At 43.5% G+C, this 14789-nt stretch overlaps 1 protein-coding gene across 8 annotated transcripts in view; it reads left to right on the forward strand.

The window, feature by feature from the left end:
* The first annotated feature begins 623 nt into the window (after positions 1-623).
* LOC146867905 (uncharacterized) overlaps positions 624-14789 on the forward strand; it is a 1103481-nt gene continuing 1089315 nt past the window's right edge. For 2 of the 8 annotated variants that reach the window (XM_085608616.1, XM_085608618.1), the window contains exon 1: positions 707-852. The gene's annotated coding sequence lies outside the window, so the exon portion shown is untranslated. Of the gene's footprint in view, positions 879-14789 lie in introns of all 8 variants that reach the window. The other 6 variants (XM_085608619.1, XM_085608625.1, XM_085608614.1 and 3 more) reach the window with 5 other exon arrangements.

The raw sequence follows: 14789 nt of genomic DNA on the forward strand, positions 1-14789 counted from the left end.
CATCCAAGAGAATGCACCTTGGCATTCTCTGCCAAACTGAGCTTTATTCTGTTTTAAAGTCTGACAAGCACGCCATATTCAAACGCTTTTTGAAACCTGTCAAGTTTTCTGTTCATGAAGAACATCTCTAAAAGCTAAAGGAATTTTTAACCTCACTGGGTAAGACAAAATAAAACCTTAAATCAGTGCAATTTTACTGCAACAAAAGACCCCCATTTGAACATTTTTCTGCAGAGATTTTTTCTCCTTACAGGGCTTCCGGTGACAAGGTGATACTAAAAGAAAAGGCAGTGCTTACAAGTGAGAGGGTGCTTTGGGTGTGGTGAAGTGGAGCTACAACGAAGTGCATTCAGGAGAGAGTGAAAAGAGGGTGTTGAATACGGAAAGAGATGGGGTCTAACTAAGATATGCCGATGGTCGAGTCGCGGGGAGAAAAGGGCGAACATGTCTAACACAGAGTGAAAACAACGGAATGACTGAGACACTTTGAAGACCACTATCCCTTTAACAGGCCTCAGTTCTATTTAATTTTCTATAGCTGGAGCCGTCCTAGGTAATTTCTGGGGATGTAATGCACAACCCACGATCAACAAGGGCCGCCGGCGCGCGCCTTGCTCAAACGCATCCTGTGAGGCTGTATCATTGTGACCACTAGAGGTCCTGCTCGGCCGATGGCTGCCTCTCGGGGCGCGCTGCAACCTTCTTTAATGGAGCAGAGCTCCCGCCGTCTACCAGATGCCTCTCTCCAGTGCTACCAGTCCACCACAGCGTACCTCGCCTTCCTGAGTGCCACGCGCTTATTTCCAAGCGCTATATCTCCACATAAACACTGGCGGCTGAAGCACCAGGAAGGTAAGCCGTTTCTCATTCTTTCATTTGTTCACATCAACAGCTTTATTAATGTACAAACCTTCGAATCATGCGGAGTTTAATTATTTGTGAAAAATCATGCCATGTACAATCTAAACACGAACAGCACGTTTCAGAGCACCACAGTTTTCATCTCCCCATGGGTCTTCTTACGGAAACCATTTTCAGTCCGTGGATGCTGAAATCAAGATTTTAAACACAAAACCTCAATCTAGTAATACCACCCCTATAGATAGCCTGGGACACGTGCCGATAATGGTTATACGCAGGGTGCCATCTATTTACTGAAGGCTAAAAAGCGGGTCTGATGCTGGATGGTATACATTGGTCGAAGTAAATAAAAGTAGATGGAAACTGTCATCCTGCAGGGGGGCGTGGTCAGCCAGCCTGGCGGTGGGCCGGAGATATGGGTAAAAAGAACAAAATATTCTGTACATTTTTTGATGGCTTTTCACTTACAGGTAAATGCATACAACAGAACATGCACACACTTTAAATGGAAAATAAATGCAACTTACATTTATTTGTGGGAAATGCATGTTTCTGGTTGTACAGCTCGGTTGGTTGAGGCAATCACTTCAGCTGTCTGTGGGTGTAACCGAAGGGCCACTGATTTGAATTGTGATAGAAACACTGGGGAAATAGAGATGTATATTTACAGTGCTAAGAGTTCCAAGTAAGTGACAAAAAAGTACTGTGAATACGTAAGTCATTAGTTTAAATTTTTTTTTACATGCAGTAGAAGTTACATTGCGCACCATGTAAATAGGCGGTCACAAAATGTGCAAAAAATGTTATTTAACAGTGCTTTCAAAAGTTGTTTTAGTAATACGCTAATTGTACCTCATGCAAACCCCTTTTTATTGGTTTCCATTGACTAAAAGGACACATTCTAGATTCTTTCAATTTAAGCCTATGTTGGCTACTCAGCAGTCTCTAGATTTGCCAATCAACAAATTGCATTTATTATTTTTTCAGGTACCAGGCACCTGGGAGGAAATGCTTGTTTGTTCTTTAGCTGCCTTACCCTTCTCCCACTTCACGTAGAGGAGTCCCTTCTTTCTCACACTTCAACCTGTGGCAAGTCAACCATTCAGGAATTGTTTTTTAAATAAAGGGTATGGGAACTGTTTTGCTCAAATTAATAAAGCTTGGGAACGCCATTCCCCTGCCCACTTCTATCTCTGTACTTATATGTACATGGGTGTGTGTTCCACATCACTGAATTGCTAACCAAACAGTATCCAGAGTGTTTTAACATATCCATAGGTTTATGGGAACCGCTAAATAAATAACATACCTTTAGATCCAGACAAACGGATCTGTGGTGCCATTGCCTTAATGCAAGGTAAGAAAATTGACTTTTCCCTCTCAATTCTCCGGTTTGAAAGTTAAAAAGAAAAACAGCTACTATTGGTGTGCAGAACCCCTCCCCTCCCCCCCCCCCACCAAAAAAAAACCACTGTGACCCCGGTTCCACTACACCTACTGCACTGTTTGTGGTCTCTATTTTTGAAACCTCCAAAGGCAGAAGAATTTTCAATGAAAAAAAATTAGGAGCTAATGACAGTTTAGTTCATCAATGTGTAAAAAAATATTTATCTCACTAATGAGTAAAGCTTCTTTACAATACGCCCTTCCAATTTTTTTCCTCTGTTCTATTTTATCACATTTGTTTACTTTGTCCTCTGTGTTTAGAAAAATAAAAACGGAACTCTCCTCATAATGTATTTCCTTTTAGGTAGCCATATCTCAGGGCAAGGAGGTTCCTTTACCTTCCGGTGTTGTTCAATCAGGGAATGGGTGATTAAGGAACAAAAAAAAGATAACATGTGAATGATCTAGGAAACGTATGTTGTTTTAGAGAGTGACCTGGCAGGGCTAAACTAAGATTGGTGGAGATGTCCTTTCAACAAATTTAACTGATTTCTGTCAAAATGTATCTCTCATAATTTTCTAATTCCCAGCTGCACAATGGAATATGTCCCCAAACTCCAATCTCACTATGGGATCTCCCACACCTATCCAAATAGTGACATGAACATTTCTGCAAGGGTAGAATATAGCGGACGCAGACTGATAATAAATAATTTGGAGATTGGAGGTTATGCATTGATTGGTTTATTTGTGTGCTTTTCCTGTCGGATACCTCTTTACCTAAAAGCTCCTTCCACATAGATTGTATCCTGATTGTTTTAATAAAAGTGTGAAGTAATTCATTTATTGTGGCAATATGCCCTTTACCCAGGGCTCTTGGTTGTACACATCTAAAACTGTGGAAGCGCTTCCAAAATGCATATTACTCAAAGAGTCATTCCACTGGGGGTATGGGAAAGAACTGCCTTTAATCTAATTCAGTTCCTGGTTCAATAATTTTATTTGATAGTTTTGTCCTAGAGTAATTGAACGATTTCTTTGATCCGTTGCTTCTCCCACTCCCACTCCAAAGGAGTTGATTTGTTAATTGTGTCGTAAAGTTAGGATTTCTACAAAGCAGGAGACACCCCTAGTCCCCTAAAGAATGGATGTCTGACACTAAAGCTGTTTTCTATGTTTAATGAAATAACAGCTTCGAGCAAATCCAAATAATCAGTGAGCCTACATCTGCTCTATGATTACTTTAGAAAACTGACAGGTAAGCTCAGGTACTGCTAACCTCTTTAAGGGTTGTGTTGTACTGCTGCAGCCAGATAATAATGTTCTGACATGGGGAGGGTCCATCTGCCTTTCTCTTTTGTTTTTTGCACATAATTTAATTTGCTAAATTTTGTAACAGGAATTTGACTGTAAATAACAAGGTAATAACAAGGTAATATTGAACTAAAAACAAACATTGTAGTAGAATGATCATTTTGAGGTTTAGCAACCTACTATGAATACATGTAGAAGCCCCCATTTCTGAAAATCAGCTTTAATACTCCAGTGTAGTTTTTCATAGTTCAATTTATATAGATCTCTCATTTTATCCATTTCTCAGAAGGCAGAGATGTTCTTGGTTGGGAGTAATCATGCCTCAAAGCCCCAAGGGAACCAATTCCTCTGTAGTATGAACCAGAGTAGTTTTCTGTTTTACCCAACTTTGTCGGATAACCTGCTAGTTGAAAAAAATCCATCTGTCCGAGTGAATACAGCTGACAAATTAGGAAGGTCTAGTGTAAAATACACAGCAATTTATTCTGCACATATACGTATTTTAGGTGCACCTGGGATAGTAGGACAGGCCTGGATATTGTATTGCAGTCATATAAAAGATGCACGTGGTTCCAAGAAAATAGCAAACAATAGTGGTGGCAGAGGGCCCCCTTTTTAGGGTTCCCCGTTCCATACGTATTTTTTATACAATTTGGTTGTTAATACCGACTTCTATTGTAGCACATGAATATAAGTCAAATATCAACTAGGTGACTGGGCCCACCAACTCATCTCACCTTTTGGGGCTGGTAAAAATTCCCTTTTTACCTGGTTAAATGCTTTTTCTGCACAAGTCAAATGCATGTTATACATCGCCGAATAAGACAGCCAATGGCACATTTCTTGAATTTTTTTAACCGAAAGTTTTGATCAAAGTGTGTGTTAGCTCCTAATAACCTTCTGTGAATGACACTGGTCTGACCTGAACGAAATACATCTGTCACCATTTTTGCTAGTCCTAAAGCTTGGATGTTAAAATGAATTTTGTAATCAGTATTTACGATGATATGAGCCACATAGTTCCTGATTTTTGCCTTAAGAAATTAGCTCAGCCTTCTTTCCGAGACATTATTCGAAGGGTTATATTTTTGGAATATATGTTTGTAGAAATTATTCTTGTGCTTTATTAATTTTTATCGACAGGTTTTATATATTTTGCATGTGATTCCACCTGGTCCTGGCTTTTTTGAGTTAGGTAGTAACTTAATGGATTTCTGACCTCTTCTTTTCTTAATTCCTACCTTCATATACCATTGTTGTTCAAAATACAGTTTATTTAAATTGGGAGCTGTCAGAAAATTCCCTACTTTTACCTGGTCTGGGATTAGTGTTTTGGAGTATTATTTCGGATAGAAATATGAGCCCAAATTGCCTAAAATCTGACATTTTATATTGCAACTGTATTGCCAGATTAAGATCTTTCCCATTCTCAAATTTATATGCCAGTAATCTACAATTTTTATTAGTTTCTTCAAACACCTTCTGAAGGATGATATTCTGCTTCACCAGCTCTCTTTTTAGGTGCAGTATTCAAAATCCTTTACAAAGTTTGCTCAACTTCTTAACTCTTTTGTCGGTTGGATGGTTAGCAATCATGCTCACGAAGTATGCAATTTGATCACAGGGACAGTTGCCAGGGCTTGTGAGCCCCAATGCTTGCACTCACCGTCATGGGGGCCATTTTCCAGGAGCCAGCATCACCGGCACTCCTGCGAGGCACGCAGGATCGCTGGGGTGGGACTCAGTCCCTCAGCAGCTTCTTCACCTGGCACGGCGCAGGAGGTGACGTCACCCTCCCGGTGCACTTTTCTCTGCACCAGCACTCCCGCAATGCAGGACGCGCGCGTGCGTGCCCGGGCCAAGGGTGGGCTCGTCTGTGCCCATCAGCAGCTGGAAGAGGCCGGGCTGGGCCATCCCCTTTAGGTTTATAAGGGGAGATTGACGGTGTTCAGCAGTTTTGATGCACTAGCAATTTTAAGGCCAGTGATTCCCTCTCCATACACTAAACCCCATTACCTTAGCACTTTGGATTTTTTACTAGGACATATTGATAAGCCTTCCCGTGGTATTTAGTACTTCAAAAGGTTCTGGGTATCCCTCTGATCCGCTTGCAATTATGGGAAGGCGAATCGGTGCAGGGAAATCTCATGCGGCACCAATGCAATCGGCTTCCTCTCTTCAACCAACTTCAATAGATAGGATGCTCTAGAGGGCTATAGGTGTAGTCGCCACAGAGATTGAACTAACTGAAAGACGTTTGTCGCTAACTCCTGATCTAGCCCAACCAAGGACTCGGGCAACAGGTTATTAGGATGAGCCATATCCGGAAGGCGCCTGCACAAAAAAAAGAAAGACCAGACCGTTGCACCAACGGGGCCAAAACGTAACAAACAATCTATGGACCATCTGGCGACTGCTGATTTGGGGGAGGCCAGAATTAGGAATATCACCCCAAGCAGGCTTGGAGCAGCCAGCTTGGGTGACAGACGTGGTGGCGGACATACAGGTCCAAGTAAAGACTATTGTGAAGGACGTGTTAAAACATCTGTGGGAACGGGTAGATAAGCTTGCTAAATTGGTCGTACTATTGGTTCCCTGAGAGGGAAGGAATTAATAAACCCTGTGATACCAAAATCTGCCCTCACAAAAACCAACCCAGACCCCTAACAGTAGATAACACGCCCACTCTCAGCATGGCAATTCACCCTAACCAGGAGGGCGAGGGTAAACTCCTGAGTAATTTAGCCGGGTCAGGAAAAGAATATAGTACTCATTGCCAGGGTTATAAACAGGGGGCTCAGACAGGAAGAAACAATGAACCATTCACAGTAAGGCCACAAGCACGTGACTCTCCTAGCGAGGGGCCCAGACAGAGGTGTGCCCCGCACCAAGAAAGTCAGGAAACAGGGCTAGCCTTACTGTGTATAAATCTCCCCCCGGCCTCAACTCCATATGTAGTTATATTAGCAGGAGTTCAGGAACTAAACAAGGGGAGCAAGGAATCATACTTTGATCTAAAAAATAAATGTTTACACTGGCTAGCCAACCATAAACACTTCTCACATAGAGATGCAAGCGAAATTCTCAGGATTCGCAGGGTGGGCTGGAGACCGAAAGACATCCCTGGTGACTCCATTGTCATTAATTTTAGAAATACAGTGATTGTAGAATTCCTTTTAGACCGCTACCATCACACGGATAAGGGGGGCATCAGATCGCTCCCATTGGGCTATTTCTTCCCCCCTGGCCTTATACCACCCACAAGAAGAAGAAATGGCAAACAGAGGGGGGAGTGGCTACAGAATAAACAATACTTCTCACTGGGACAGGACCAACCATCCCCCTTAGTTTACAACATACCTGTATTTAACAGATTTAACCCCTTAGAGTCAATAGAATGACTTGCGAGAACTGAGCCCCCACAAAAAAGACTTGAGTATCAAAATGAGACTTTGCCCCAGCAGAGGGAGTCCACAAAAAGGAGAGGTACCCAGAAGCAGAATGAGGAACAGGTCTTGGAAAATGGGGACGGAAAACATAGATCAGCTAGGGGTAAACAGAAGATAGTCACGACCAGCCCACCGATCCTTGATCTATCCATACAGTCTAAACGGACATCCAATTTAGAACTGCGGGATGTAGTAAAACCCCCATCTATTGTAAAGGCCCTAAATAATTTAAACACCAGAATAAGGTCGATGCAGCCAATGGAGTCCTGCCAATCTCCCAGGGGAACCCAAGAGAACTATGACATCTATCTCCCTGGACCAACGGACAATGTGGGCTCTCCAAGCCTAAAGCTTCTTTCCTGGAACTTAGCTGGACTATCTTCCAAATTGGATAGTCCGGAATGGGGGCTCTTTATAGAGCAACATGAGATCTGTATGTTCCAGGAAACATGGGCCAGGGAAGAAACACACAGAATGGGCTACGCGTCGTTTAGCATTCCAGCTACCCATGCGCGGAAGGGCAGACCATCTGGGGGGTTGTGCACTTGGGTCGGTGTGCATCTGGGGTGGGAGGAAAAACAATTAGAGTGCTCCTCATGTGACAACCTTTGTGTTCTATTGTCCTTCCCCACGAAAATAAAAATAGTTTTAATTAATGTATATTCTCGGCCTGTCCCTCAAGGCCAAGAGTCCACCACTCTTGAACAGTTAACTACCTTTTTTTCAACCATTTCTGAAAACCTTGGGGTAATCATTGGCGGTGACTTTAACTGCCAATTTGAACCCCTGAATGGTTTGGCTATGGGCACTCTCGGGAGGAGGACCGATACTGGTCCATTCCTGACCCCAACATTTCTCCAGCACGGGCATGGACCCCGTTAGTGCTGCAGATATACACCCTCACATAAAACTTTTCATTGAGAGCATGTAATGGACGCACTACATCTGATACCCCAGGAAATTACACATTTAATAGACCAGGGCACACTTCCATTATATATTATATAATGGTAGCTACCAAATCATGGCATAGGGTGATAGAGTTTAAAATCAGCCCCCGCTATGATAGCGACCACAATGCTCTCATCATAGAAATATCTTCGCCAAGTGTTAGGAATGTATCGGATAACTTATCAGCACCAGACCTGAGCTTCATTCAGTCCAATGGAAGGAGGAGAGTCCGTTGGGGGGATTTTTCTCAATCACAAGAAAATTTGGCTTCACTCTGCCAGCAAATTATTCCATACTTTATTGTTGCAAACGAACTTGCAGAGATAAAGGGCACTCCTGACCTCCACCTGAGAATCCATAATAACCATCAAGACCTGTTTGCCTCTATGACCGTCTTTTTTAATCAAAACAAAAAGCCTAGGGCGACTAGTAAACCCCATCATCCATGGTTTAATGCAAGCAGTCGCGCAGCCAAGTCTGGTCTTATTTCCGCCATTAAGGGCAACGTTAGGCCATTGATCATAGAAGCGAGGGCAAAATACAAGAGTGCTATAGCTAAGGCCAAAAGAAGCTGGGAATCCCCAAAATGGCACAATCTTAGATCCGCTTTAAATAATAACGACATGAGGACTTTCTGGAACATCATCAATTCAGGCTCCCAGGATGGCAAACTGGCCATAGAACCTAACATCGGTGAAGAAGTATGGAAGGCGCACTTTGAATCTCTCTACCCAAGGGTTCAGGAGGGGGAAGGGCCAATGATTAGTCGATCCTTGCTTCCTGGCCCAACATCTACAGACGTCCCCCCAATTGCCCTGAGAGAGGTCACCGATGCCCTAGGCAAGATAACACCAGCTAAAGCCGCAGGGCTGGACAAGATTCCTGGTGACCTTTTTCGTTCTGAACCCACCGTTTGGGCTCCCTATCCTTCTTTCTTGTTTAATGCCATCCTACAAGGCATAGGGATTCCCACCACTTGGGCGGGGGCCGAAATAATACCAATTTATAACAAGCATTTGCAATGCAATAGGTCTCGCATTTATGGAAGTTTAAGCTATTGGCATTGTAAATGACAATGCCTTTTAGTTATGTTTTAAAAACAAAAACAAAATAAAATTGCAATGTCAATAGCTTAAACTTGCGTAAATGCGAGACCCATTGAATTGCAAATACTTGTTTACCGTAAGTTATTGCTAAACACAGCACCCCCCCTGAGGTCAGCGCCCCCCTCTCCAGGTCAGCGCCCAGTGCGGTAGCACCAGTCACACCGACCTAAAGCCAGTTACTCTATTGAACAATCAGAGCGGGGAATGAGCGGTAGTATGAGCACCACAGTACACTGCCGAGTGGAAGCTTTAACCCAGGTTCTTACCAGCCACAGTGCTTTGCTTGTGTTACCTTTCACACACAATGTGCTTCACCGCGGTTTTCTCAACTACCTGAGACTCCACACACACGCCACTTCACACTCCACCTGAAACAAAGAAAATTATGCACCTCTTCTCGTCTTTATGTTACAGTAGTTGCATGTATTATGTTGTTACATGTGAAGTATGTCACTTCCCACATGGGTAGGTCTTCTCTGCATAAGTACTGTAGTACATAAATAATTAAATGTAAAAATAAATAAAGTAATGACTCCCCAGAGGCTTCAAACATCTTTTACATGAAATGGACGTGTTTTTTTTCTAAAATGGCACTGGAGATGCCATTTTCACAGCCCACGCTAAATGACCCACTGCCTGATGAATGGCAATCTTAAAGGCAGCAGCAAGATTATAGGAGCAAGAAGGGCAGTGGCATCACACTCATATTGAAAGAGCTCCACAAGTGCCCGGCCAAAACAAAAATCCCTTTAAAGACCTGCAGCAGAAACAACAAAGCCCTGCATCTCCAGCAGCAAATGACCTGTCTAATGCAACACACACAAGAAGTAAATCTTGCTCCCTTATTGATATTTTGGAAATGGAAGTGCAGAAATCCTTATCCAGGTGGCTTCATGCCATACATCCTCTAATAGGAAATGCACTAACACAGATTGTAAGACTGAACCACAACATTGTCAGCTTTAAGAAGGACACCCCAAACTTCTTCACTCCGTACTGTTGCACTCAAATAAAAGAAAAAAGGAAGTGAGAACAGAGACAACTCAGTGAGGATAAATGTCAGTACACCAAAAGGTCTGGGGTAGCAGTAGTGACACCACACAGAGGGGCATATTTACAAGCCGCTAAATCTCGCAAATGCGAGACCTAATGCATTGCAAATGCTTGTTTTGGTAGGCACGGAGTGATTAAGTGATTTGCCCAGAATCACAGGAAGCTGAGCCAACGCCAAGGCTCGAACCCAGTTCTCCAGCTCCAAATTCTCGGAATCTCTTATTTCAAGCAGCTCTCTTCTATTATTTTTTTGCAGAGATATGTAGCCCGAACTCGACCCGAAGGTATCATAAATCGCTTTACATGAGCACCAGTTACCTTTGGGTCGAGTTCTGCACTAAAGAAAACCGGAGTATTAGCTTTGACAACGGTTGCAAATTGCATTAGATAAATAAGCAACAACTGTGACTTCGTCGTATATAATTTTGAAAATGTTTCAGTTCTGGTTCGTGAGGTTGTGGCGTACGTCTAGACTGCCGACTGAGATGAGAGAGCAGGATTGAGCCTGACGTTGACTCAACATCCTGTGATTCAAAACATTAATATGTCCTCATGTCATCATGTACCTGGTGTTCATGTAAAGCACTCCACGTTTGCGCTACATAAAACTTAAAAACTAGTTCATTTTAAGTTACATCGAACGCAGTGACGGATGGTACTTTTGCAGAGTTACGTTTTTTTTTCATACTACGTGGGTAGGCAGGCTTACAGATAATGGTGAAACCCTATCGCTGACTGGAGGGCAGACACAGGCATATGTGATGCCTCACGTATGTAAACCGTAAGAAGAAAAACATGCAGGACACACAGAGATATCCCCACACATTATTACAAACACCACAATGAAGTGTCACCTCAGCACCCTTATTCACAAGCTCACCTCCACCCGACTCTCGGCTCAGCACACTCTTTGCCTGAGGTTGCCAACTCTGTTCCAGGAGAGCGTCATGAGACTTTGGTGGATAGAGAACGGGATTAGAGGTGTAAGGGGTCTGCAGAGAGGCCTCTCGAGCAATGGACTGCCGGCGCTGCACAGGAGACATTCATTCGCCCGTCGCCAGGCTCTTAGAGGGGTCCTTAGGAAGTTCGAGGGGGTGGGGGGCAGTGTTTTGTTTCTGTGTACAGTTTGTCGCATGCCCCGGGAATGTTTATGGGCTTGCAGTAAGTAGTGTCGGCGGAGCCTTGGCTTAGAAGCACGTGATGTGTTTTTTTCCCCTTTCTAATGCGCCGTACTGAAAGAAGGCGCATAGCTGTTGTATCCCTCTAAAATGTGTAATCTTGTTTTGAGTGCTGTTGCCGAGTGCAGATTCGCTGTATTTCCAACATGCCCGTCTCCTCCATAGCAGCACTCCTGAACTAAATATACATGAAGTGTGTGGTGCAGAGATTTAAAAGCGAAAGCACAACGTCAATGAAGTGGGCACCGTGCTGAGCTCCGAAAACACTGCACAGTGAAACCAAACAAGGAGCGACGGGCGGGTGCACTGGGTAGGGGTGGGGGGGGTGGGGTGGGCACACAGGGCGGTTGGCGGTGGGGGGGGGGGCAACGACGGTAGGGAGGATGACACATGATGTGCATCGAGCACTGCCACAAGCATCAAGCAATGCAAAAACACAACAAGCATTGGCCACAGGCGCGCCTCGCGCTTACAGTTTAAAAAAACAAGAAAAACAAGCATTCGGCCGCGCGGCCGAAAACGAAAGTAATAGCGATCGCGATCCAAGCGAAAGTGATCGCGATCGCTTGGACGGGAGAGCTGTGTGGCAAGCACGCCAGTGGTGCGCGCGCAGCAGTGATTGGCGGCTGCGCGCGTGCACGTTCACGTGCACTGTAGCTTTAGGCCACGGCAGCACTTTGAAAAGCTCAGTTATAAAATGTCTCTTCGAGCCTTTGGCTCGCGAGACCTAAAAAGGGCTCTCCGCTTCTGCCTGTCAACTATCGCTCTATTAGCCTCATAGATGTAAGCCAGAAAATATTTGCCCTTGTTCTTTTGGGGCGATTCCAGAATTGGATGGAGGAATATAACATACTTACTCCCATTCAAGCCAGGTTTAGAGCAAGGACATCAACAACTGACCACATTTTTAGGCTACAACTGATACACTGGAAAACTGTGTGTATAGAGGGTGGCAGCCTCTACCTTATATTTGTAGACCTTAAATCTGCTTTCGATCTGGTACCGAGGGACAAACTTTGGACAATTCTATTAGACATGGGAGTCCCAGAGTACCTTTGCTATCAGTTAAAACGCTTACACGAGGGTAACTTTGCCCAAATCAGATATGGCAAAAACGGCGAACTTTCAACCCCTCTGCCTGCAGAGAGAGGTGTTCGTCAAGGCTGTGTCTTGGCCCAACTCTCTTCTGCCTCTTTATTAATGGCTTAATAGAGTAATTGACTGCCGGGGTGAACATCGATGCCCCTAGGCTGGCGAATCGTAAAATACCAGCCTTAATGTTTGCAGACGACACCCTTTTGCTTGCAAAATCTCCCATGGGAATTCAGAGGACCCTTGATAACTTTAGTGTCTTCTGCAAACAGCGGGGTTTGGAGATTAATCTCCAAAAAACAAAGTATATGGACTTTAATGTGGGCAACACCACTCGTCCAAATCCCCGCCTGGATGGAAGACCTCTGGAGAGGGTACCCATCTTCGAGTACCTGGGAATTACGCTGACAGAGAAGATGGACTGGGGTGCCCAAATGAACAAAGCAAACTTGAAATTAACTCAGACATCGGGGGGCATTTTAAAATTACATAGGAATTGCACCGAAAAATTGGTTAGCCCAGTGATGGAAATTTATAAAGTCAGACCAGGAGCGCTGCCCTATATGGAGCGGAATTATGGGGACATTGTGTATCCGGCTCGCTAGTACGTACCGAGAACTTATTTCTTAGACAACTTGTGGGACTCCCTCCTAGCACACCACTGACACCTCTCCGAATGGATCTTGGGATAAGGCCCATTGCGGATGAAGTTGATCTTAGACCCTTATTATACTGGCGTCGTCTATGGAGCACCCCTGAACTAGCCCCTTACAGGGAAGAGCTGATTGAAGTCATGGGGATGCGAGGTGCAGGGAAGCTACCATGGCTGGTGTACATTAGGAACACATGTGAGGGCCTGGGTAGTGGTAATCTGTGGAGCAAAGCAAAATACATCTCCCAAATGACCCCCAGAAAGGCCCTGTTGAAGGGCTATAGAGACCACAAACTCGCTCAGCTTGAAAGGAGGCCTACATTGGGCCGTCTGACTGCTGAGTTTCTGGAAGTAAAAACAGATATAGCCTAGAACTGATGTTGGATGACATCCAGCCGCTCCTTGCCAAGAAGCATTATTTACATTTTAGACATGGAGTCCTTCCGTTGCGCTCATTCAAAAGAAATGGGAGGGCTCTTCCAATGGGGACTGTCCGGCGTGCAATAATGCAGACAAAACGGAACTCCATGTCTCAGGGTATAGGAGGGCAAGGCTGTTGGTTACTTCAACTTTGCAGGAACCTGGGGTCTTGACATTGCAGCGATGTGTACAGGCAACTAAAATTTGATCCCCACCTACCTATTGTGTTCTCCATTTCACGCTTTTTATGTGCTATGTGGTGCACCCGTAGAGCCATTTTAAAGAAGATTGTCAATAGGAATGGCAATAACCGTTGAATACCTCCTGCCTAAATCCTTTTATTGTTACATTCCGTATACATTGTTTTTATCTTTGTCATTGTTAAAATTAATGAGCAATATTTAATGATTAACTCTCGTCCACATTAAAAGTTATATATATATATATATATATATACTGTTGGCCCTTCATTGTCTTGCACTAGATAACTTTTGTGCTGCCTAGTGGGTCCTAATATGATGGCGGAGTAAATGATTTAACTTTTGGCTTGTAGAGTCTTGCACCCATACTCTGGTGGGGCAAAATATTTTCTCCTAAAGCATTTTTAAATAAAACAGATTAGTAGCTTTAGAAGAACTTAATAGGAGGATTTTTACGATTAATGTTTTGCTCAGGTATTCCTCAACTGATATTACTCTATGTGCACCTTAATTTTAAATGTAGTACATAATGGAGCAAAGCTGACTCTTTAAACTAACCACTGTTTGTATACTGCACAAGCACTTTGAGTCTTGCTTATCATCATGGTGGATGTCTGGAATAACAACCCTAGAATAAGAACATTGACCTGTTTGACTTGTACATAATCTATTCTATTTTAACTGTCATTTTAACTGTGCTTTTATGGCCATGTGTGCCGAAATAAAGTTTAAGAATTGAAATTGGATTACTAATAGTTCCATCTTCTCATTTCTTTTTACTTACCGATTATGAGCTAAAGGCTCCACTGAGAGGCCCTCTCGGCTATCCCAGGATAAGCAGATCCCTCCTTGTCTTCAAAGAAGTCATTGATTAAGTTACAGTTAAGTCAAATCAAGTTGCAAACGTTGGGGGTTTTGGTTTACTGCCCTTCTCATTTGTCTTGACAATATTAAGTACATTGGAGCGTGGCCTGAAAGAATTGAAGGTAGAATTCCAGAGTCTTGACCAGGCAAATTTCTGCTGGCTGAGCAGAAATCAATTCTTGTTTGACTATTATATTTTTTAGTAAATTAAGTATATTAACTGGCTATCTGTGGGTATTGTTTTCACCAGTATTTCATAACTC

Source organism: Triturus cristatus, chromosome 1_2 (assembly GCF_964204655.1).
Source record: "Triturus cristatus chromosome 1_2, aTriCri1.1, whole genome shotgun sequence".
NCBI lineage: Eukaryota > Metazoa > Chordata > Amphibia > Caudata > Salamandridae > Triturus > Triturus cristatus.